Raw genomic sequence first — 8,891 nt, 5'->3', positions numbered from 1 at the left:
CCTATCTCAAATAGATTTGCTAGATCAGACAATTAGTTGTCAGCTTCAACTACATTTGTGGCTTCCTCGAGCTTCTATAGTAGCCAAAGCAATAAAAAGCCCAACCAAATATATATAGTAGGCAAGGTGCCTATTTTAACGTGCCATTGTTCCATTATGCTCCACAGGTAGCAAACCAAATCGAGATCAACCTTGCTTCTTGTGTCATGTTGCATTGTCTCAAGTATCAATAACAAGCAAAACACAATTTGCTACGAATCCAAGTGCATAGAAATCGCTTAGGCTGTTCGATACGGCAACAGAGAGGGCAGAGTCTAGAAAAGTAGTAGCAACATCAATCCACAACTCCATGTCAAGCAGTAAAAAAATTCTCCACTCAGCCTTGCAATATATCACCATAAGATGTTTCCAAGCCAGGTACCTTTTCAAAGAAATTCTTCTTCAAATGCTCTAGAGTTTTATTTGAGACTCCGAATTTACTAACTTCACTCTACCATACACAGCAACAATGAGACCCTTATGTCCATTCTTATTGTTGTTTCTAGATTTTTCTAGATTCTCTGTAGTTGCCTCCTTGACAAGCTTATCCTACCTGTGTGGACACTTAAAAACAATCCATGTTGTCAATCATAGAGATCGCCTGGGCACTCACCACCATTGCACACTAGTTGTTCCTAATGCAGAGGATCGATTCTGATTAGTGATGCATTTGAGGCTATTGGAACTCTGAAGTAGTTTCGCAATGAATCATTGCTACAATGGAAGAACCGTCAATGCAGAGTGCAGATGAATAGGATTGAGAACATCAATGATGCTTGTGCAAACAAAGGCGATATAGTAATCCTCCTTTAAATCCAAAATAGAACTCTATAGTCCTAATGCTAGTGCCCACAAGTTTGCAATCCACTAGTAACTCTTATTACAACAACTCTATAAATAGCACACAAGCTCAGTAAATGACTTCGTTCTCATCAGATGGACTCGACTGGTGCCAAAAAGACGTGAGGAAGATCCTCAAAGAAAATCTCCACAACCTCCACAGCAATGGTTTTGAATCCATATTGTTATGCAAATCCCTTTGTAAAACCAGTCTTCATTTGTGTCTTTGGATGCTATCATGTACTTAAGTACAAGGAGATCAAGTATGCCAATTGAAGAAAAGTATCTATGTTTTGAAACAAGCACTATATACTTGAATGGATTGCACGTAATCTTGTACACCTATTTATTTACAATTGTCACCATTCTTGGTGACAAGTCACACAAATTTTAAGTACTTGCTTATACAAAGAATCCATTTCCTCATTCATTGATCTCTTCCATTTTGGATTTTAAATTGCATCTTCAAAAAACATTTGTTCATTTGTTTGCGTGATAATTTTCATGAGAGCATAATTCGGGCTTTTCACCTATATAACTTTCCTGTATTTTTCCCTTTCTCTAGTAGATCTTTTGAGTTCTTTATCATATTGGTTCTTCAACTCGATTTGGTTGCTTTTTAGAATATTATTTTGTAGTTACTATCATCTCTTATGATGTTTTCCATTCTAAATCCTCATCAAACACGACCTCTCTTGAAATTACTGTTGTCTTATTGATTAGGCCATGCAACTTAGAGGCTTTAATTTTTTCACTATAACCAACAATAATATATTTCCTGAATTCCTTCTATGATCATCACATGTATGAGCATTTGCTATGCATCCAAAAATTTTGAGATGCCCAAATTTTAACTTATAACTAGTTCATGCTTCATATGGTGTTTTTCCTTTTATAGTTCTATTTGTAGAATATCCACAAGGAATTTGTTGTATTGATGGCTTTTGTCCAACATTATCTAGAAAGGATTTTTCATTAGTCATTGCTCTAGCAAAATTAATGAATGGTGTGGAAATATTAACCACCTCTATTGATATAGTTGCTTGAGGTTTTCTACCATGAAGACTTCGATAAATTTGTTAAATTTTCTTACATAAAGTAGACTAAAAAATGGCTACAATAATCATCTCTATTATGCAAAAGAATTTCTATTTGGAAAGGGGAATGAAGGCTAACTTTTTCATGTTTCCTATTTGGTAAAGGAAAAGATAATTATTAGCATGAATTCTTATTTGAAAGAGTTAATCTTTGTATGGTTTGCTATTTGGAAAAGACAATGACACCCTAGTGTGGGAGGGATAAGCAACACATGCTTAAAGGTGGAAACACCTCATTTGGAGAGGACATCTAAAAATTAGGCCATATGATACCCTTATGCCACATTATTCCATTGATGATTTATATGATATCTTGTCTCACAATATGGAATAATAGAAGAATGTGACAAGCTAGCATACATCTATTCCAAGGGCTAGATTAGGATCTCATAAAAAGAGGTACAACTATGTGGCTACCACCAAGCGTTAGGTGGAAAAGAGGGATATAACGAGGGAAACAAACTATGGCTATCTCTAATGATTCGGTACACAAAGTAATTTTCTAACAATGGAAGACATAAACCTCGCAACAAACATTTGCATCATTGTTAGATGCAATCTACCATGGAAAGTGTTTTAATTTTAGCAGCTAAAAACTTGTAGTCATCCTTGATTGATCTCTAGCTATAACTAGAAGGGCTACTTGTGGTAATGCCTACCAAAGTGTGCTACTACCTTGAGGGTGTTCATGATGACTTAGCTTATCATGCTACATGGGATGACGTATGCATATAGTTGATGCTACACCTAGCTATTGAAAAGTGGAAGTGACAAGCTATATAAATGTCTAAGAGTTGGAGTGACTTTCTATATTCATATTCAAGAGTGGGAGTGACATGCTATATAAATTGGGAACAACCCACCATATAAATATTGTAAACCTGGAGTGATCTACTATACAAATATTGAAGAGTTAGAGTGACCTACTGTACAAATATCCAAGAGCAAGAGTGATTCACTACATAAATACGGAAGAGAGGGAGCAATCCTGCTATATAAATACTAAAGGGAATTAGAGAGGACCACTTATGATGCTACACATGAGTATGATGAGCAGTTATGGGTCCTTCATTATTTAATCCCACACAACTAGATAGGAAGAATAGCCTTTTCATTTGAGGGGAAGAAACCCTTTTCAAGGCTTGTATATGTTGAGAGATTTGAACAAATATGTGAGACCTTTGGTGATATCGAGGATCTACACAAGGTCAATGCTTTTAACTTGAGTCTTGATGGCAAGTTTGGACAATGGTTTAGAGCCTTAAACCCTGAGGAGAAAATAAATTGGGACACATTGCGTAGATCTTTCATTGTGGAGTTTGCCCCCAGTGGTCCCAAGTGGAGCCCACGTAACCAACTTTATGAGGTGAAGCAGGACACTGAGTCCTTAAGAGACTACATTGCCAGGATTAAACATTTGAACTCATGATGTGAACCCCACGAGAGGATAAGCGATGTGCAGCTTCTACCACTCTTCTGTTGAGAGTTGTGGTGCCATGAGCACATAATTAGAGGCTAAGGTATGGTATAGGAAAGAATCAAAGTAGCCACCCTAGGATGTGGACTACATGATGTGGAGATGTGGATCAAGGATATCCACAAGGGGATCCCACAAGTGTTGACTATTCAAAGGGCACTCTCTATATAAGAGGCCTATCATGTATTGTTGAGAACAAGAAGAATGCACATTCACTCAAGATTCTATTTATGAGTCCAAGCTAATCTATCTTGGAACCTAATTGACTTGAGGTACATGTCATGAGCACTCTCTTCATCATGTTTCCACATAGGTTTCATCCACCTTAGAGCGCTCCATAGATCTTGAAGCACGCACGTTTTGTCATGGTATCAGAGCTCCCTTGCCTTCCGCTGAGGCATTGCGATCCATATGAAAGATTGTGATAGATCGAGAGATTGAGTGCTCTCTTCCGCTGAGAGAACTTTCACCTTCTTGAGAGAAAATTCGGTCCATGTGAGAGAAAATTTCCATAATTGATTTTCGTTCATTGAGTGATAGAGAATTCTTCCTTGTTCAAGTGAGAGAAAAGAGGTATTTGGTCGAGAGAGAGAGCTTGAGCTACTGCAAACACGCATGGCCTTTAGAGGCACTCCGGCTCGACGACTTCAGAGGTGTCATCACTCATGGCCTTCTGAGAGCCATATGAGGAAGATGATGCCACGTGGTACATAAGGCCACATGGCTAACATAACCATGGTTAGTAAATGTTTGGTTAGCCACACTCAAGGTTCAGCATTGGACACGTGGCAGGATAAGATTTAGCTATGGTTAGGTTAGTCAAAGTAAAGGTTAAGTAAGACCTTATCTTGGTCAATGGTTAAGTGAACCTACAACAACCAGGGTTAGGGTTAGTTAAATGCCACATCACCAAAGTGCCACCTAAGCACTTAGCCCCTGCCAAGCACAGTTTGGAATTCAGCATCTGAATCCATGTGCCACCTCATCAGGCCACCTCTTCTTCATAGAAACTTTGACAAGCCGTAACTTGCAATCCAGGAGGAATTTGGACACGCTCCAAAAAGGAAAAGTGATCGTCTTTTCGAGCTCTACGCACTTGTTAGATTAGAATCGTTATTAGCAATTAGACACTGCCAATATTGAAACAAATCAATTGGTAAAACCTTTGCAATAAATGGAAAAGCGATGCATGAATGCAAAAAGCAAGCCGAAAGCACAAGTGCATGAGATGACCATAGTACAGAACATGGCATCCACACATAAAGCATGAAGTCACATGGAAGAACAAAGCGTCATCATCAAGCCATGAGCGAAATGACAAGAACAACATGTATTGAGTAGCAACAACCTTGCAACCTTTAGCCCACACGTTTGTAAATCAAACCTAACCACCTGAGAGTAGCTATGAAAGCACCCAGGGGAGGTATTAACATTTTAAAATCACATCTGACCACCTTGCAGTAGCCAAAGGATCATGGCACCAAGGGGAGCTGTTGAGAGTTGTGGTGCCATGAGCACATAATTAGAGGCTAAGATATGGTATAGGAAAGAATCAAAGTAGCCACCCTAAGATGTGGACTACATGATGTGGAGATGTGGATCAAGGATATCCACAAGGAGAGATGTGGATCAGAGGATCCCACAAGTGTTAACTATTCAAAGGGCACTCTCTATATAAGTGGCTTATCATGTATTGTTGAGAACAAGAAGAATGCATATTCACTCAAGATTCTATTTATGAGTCCAAGCTAATCTATCTGGGAACCTAATTGACTTGAGGTACATGTCATGAGCACTCTCTTCATCATGTTTCCACATAGGTCTCATCCACCTTAGAGCGCTCCATAGATCTTGAAGCATGCACGTTTTGTCATCTTCCTCATAGGGCTACGAGACGCTAAGCTGCATGATCATCTATTTGTTATGAATCCCACATCGTTTGAGCTATGCAGCAAGATGGCGATATGCTTAAGGGATAATGATCCTCTAAGGATCTATCGTTTTAAGGCATCTCCCTCATGTTATCCCTTAGGCGTATCACCATCTTGCTGCTTAGCTCAAACGATGTGGGATTCACAGCAAATAGATGATCATGCAGCTTAACATCTCGTAGCCCTATGAGGAAGCATGGTAGAAGCTGCACATCGCTCATCCTCTCATGGGGTTCACATAGTGAGTTCAAATGTTTAATCCTGGCAATGTAGTCTCTTTAGGACTCAGTGTCCTGTGCATGTCATATAAACTTATCAAGCTTTTCAAATACAACTTCAGTATGTACAAGAAGCTGTCAATACTAGATAACTAGCATCTTAACCAACATCAAAAGATAGTCATTTTTAAGACATTCAACTGATAACAAATACTTCACAATGTCATTGTTGTGATATTCATAAGTTTAGTGATATAAGTAACTAGTGGTCGACCACTCAAAAAGGTATGTGACCCATCAAGGACCCATCGAGCAATATAAACCCTGATTTCCACACATGTTTGGAAAGCCCTTCCCAAAACCCCTCATTGGACACAACAAGCCATGTGATAGTGTGTGACATGCACATAAGATGGAATTAATTGGTCAAAGAAAATTCTAAAACTACATCAAATAGTACTAGCGAAAACTAAATCTCCAAGGTTAATGATAAACTACAAATTTGGAGTAGCAACTGTTCATGGAAATCTACCATGATGTGCTGCGATGACACATGACAGGTTCTAGAGGCTACTTAGTAGTCGCACAAGCATGATTAGGTCCTAGAACATAGGCATCTAGAGCAGGAAGATGTGACACAATCGTACGATTGTTAGACATGGACATTGGGCCAATAAAAGGCCTAGAATGAACCTAGAAAAGGGTATGGGAGGAAGGCACCTAGATCAACAACATAACTAGATGAAAATGGGAAGAAAAAGGAAGCATATCTAGTTAAACCACATCTATTACATCTTGTCAAGGTTACACTAGCTCCAATCGGTTGGTTGGTTCCACCAGTCAAAGTTTGGTTGGCTAGGAAAGGAAGGCAAGCCTTAAAAAAGAGGGGAGTCAAGGCAATCCTAAAACTAGGCTACTTCTCTATTGTCTCCTAACAAATTTCTTACCTACAAGAAGGAAAACATGCACATGAATGATACCATATGTGATAAGAAACAAACCAATGCAAAAAACGGTGTGGATTTTTGCTTATATGTATTAGCTAAATGGTCTACTCTCTTCTCTAATGTATCTTACACATAAAATGATACAAAACTCTACATGCAATCACGACGGCTGCAGTATCCTAAGCACTCAAACAAAGCATCGATATAAATCTGAGAGAGACAAAAATCCCCAGGAGATCATAAGAAGAAACACATAGTAATTCTATTGGAAAAGATGGCACAACCTGATCAAGTTTGTTTCCTTTACAATTATTTAAAGACTACTGCCTTTACAATAAGGTCCTTTTCAAAGTCCTCTACTAGTACTAGATCTGCCTCCTCCTTTCGATTTGCTTCTGCCATATGAATGGTTTCCTTCATCTTGGAGGCTTCATCCTTCTGCTTTTTCAGACAAAAACGTTCAATATGGCCGGGTTTACCATAGTAGTAGCAGGCTCGTCCTTCCCTCCTTCCTTTGTACTTATCTTTCATCAAGTAAGCATGATCTCCAACTGGTTGTTGGGCTTCTTCTTGCTTTTCTTTGCTTAGCAACAATGATATGCAATCTAAAAAACTCGCTCTATCATCTAGCCTCAAAATATGTATTGTATTTTCATATTTCAGTGGAAGACCTTTGAGTAGGATAGATTTCTGATCGTCATCCTCGACTTTGGATCCCAATTCATTGAGTTGCCTGATCAGACTTTGCAATCGATTAAAAAATACTCCCGATTCCTCAACATCTTTATGTCATAGAGCTCCTACTTGAGCAAGGCCTTTGAATGTCTCATCTTGACACCAAAGAGTGTTTCTAGTAATACCCAATTGTCAGCTGCACTTTTTGATAAAGCTAGGTGATAGAAGTATTCGACTCCTAATGCCCATCCCATCATTTCGAGAGCACGTTCATTCTTTTGTTCCCAGGTCATGGCTTTCTCAGCTCTAGTAGATTTGGGTTTCTTTTATGTTCCTGAGACCACACCCCATAGATTCTTGTGCATGAACCATAGACTCATTGCCATCTGCCAACTTGCAAAGTTTCTCCCATTGAATTTTGGAGCAACACCTTTCTCTGTCTGCTGACAAGTCTCCATATCACGATTTTAGAAGTTCTAAAAAGCATTCGTCTGCCAAGATGTCGATTGAGGGTCCTCTAGACATTATCTTCACACATCATGCACACCAGGCTCTGATACCATTATTAGCTAAAGGGTCTACTCCCTTCTCTATTGTATTTTACACAACATAAAATGATACAAAACTCTACATGCAATCACGGCTGCAGTATCCTAAGCACTCAAACAAAGCATCAATATAAATCTGAGAGAGACGAAAATCCCCAGGAGATCATAAGAAGGAACACACAATAATTCTATTGCAAAAGATGGCACAACCTGACCAGGTTTGTTGCCTTTACAATTATTCAAAGACTACTGACTATGCAACAGAGAGCAATGACATCTATAGGCCTATTGCCTCAACAAGAAGAAGTATCACAGCTCCAACTAACGCTCATCGTGCATGCTCACAGCCTGAGTAGAAAAGTCGAGATTGCACCTCATGCAATCTCCAAGAGTCACCACGAGTGTATGAAGCTCCCACATGTCTTTAGAAGCTTGCCGACCCTGCATGGACCAATTAGATTCAAGTAACCAGTCTCCACATAGATCATCACCACACAATAGTTGGATCCCTTGAGAGGAGTCCCCAACAATATGAAATATATATGATTAACTAATCAATAGCCTTTAAAAAATGAATAAATATCTTGAATTCATCAGGGGATTAAGTTGATATCTATCAGTTGCTTCGTTGCATGTTAAATTTGCTAATGTAATGACTGACTCTATATCCACCATGTTCAAGTCAGTCAAATCATATGTGTACATCCGTGGACCTTTGAACCTTGATACCATCCAAGCTGAACCTCTAGTCCTTGAGGACAATTTGTCAAGTTGAAACCCCATTTGTAATCAACATCCCTATCTCCTACCTTCTTTTGCATCTTTTGGACTCTCCCAAGGTACCATGTACTATGAACTTTCTCCATCTTCTTCAAGTATGTGTCTTTTCCCTTTCTTATTGGATTTTATTGCTCTTGTCCTTTGTATTATCATGAAATAAATTGCACAATCAAATACAACTAGTGAGGTCAATTGTATGCAAGTCATCAAATGACAAGTCTCCCCGTGTTAAAAGTTATCATTGCTTCTTGAAGGCATTAATTTTACCTCATGTACAAAATAGACTCCTCATTTGGGGGATGATCATCACTATATGGTTGAGAAAAGTCATCATACTCA

This window comes from Dipteris shenzhenensis, chromosome 21 (assembly GCF_047967505.1).
Source record: "Dipteris shenzhenensis isolate YYH24624 ecotype China chromosome 21, Dip_SZ_1.0, whole genome shotgun sequence".
NCBI classification, from domain to species: Eukaryota; Viridiplantae; Streptophyta; class Polypodiopsida; order Gleicheniales; family Dipteridaceae; genus Dipteris; species Dipteris shenzhenensis.
This window is presented reverse-complemented; position numbering follows the sequence as displayed.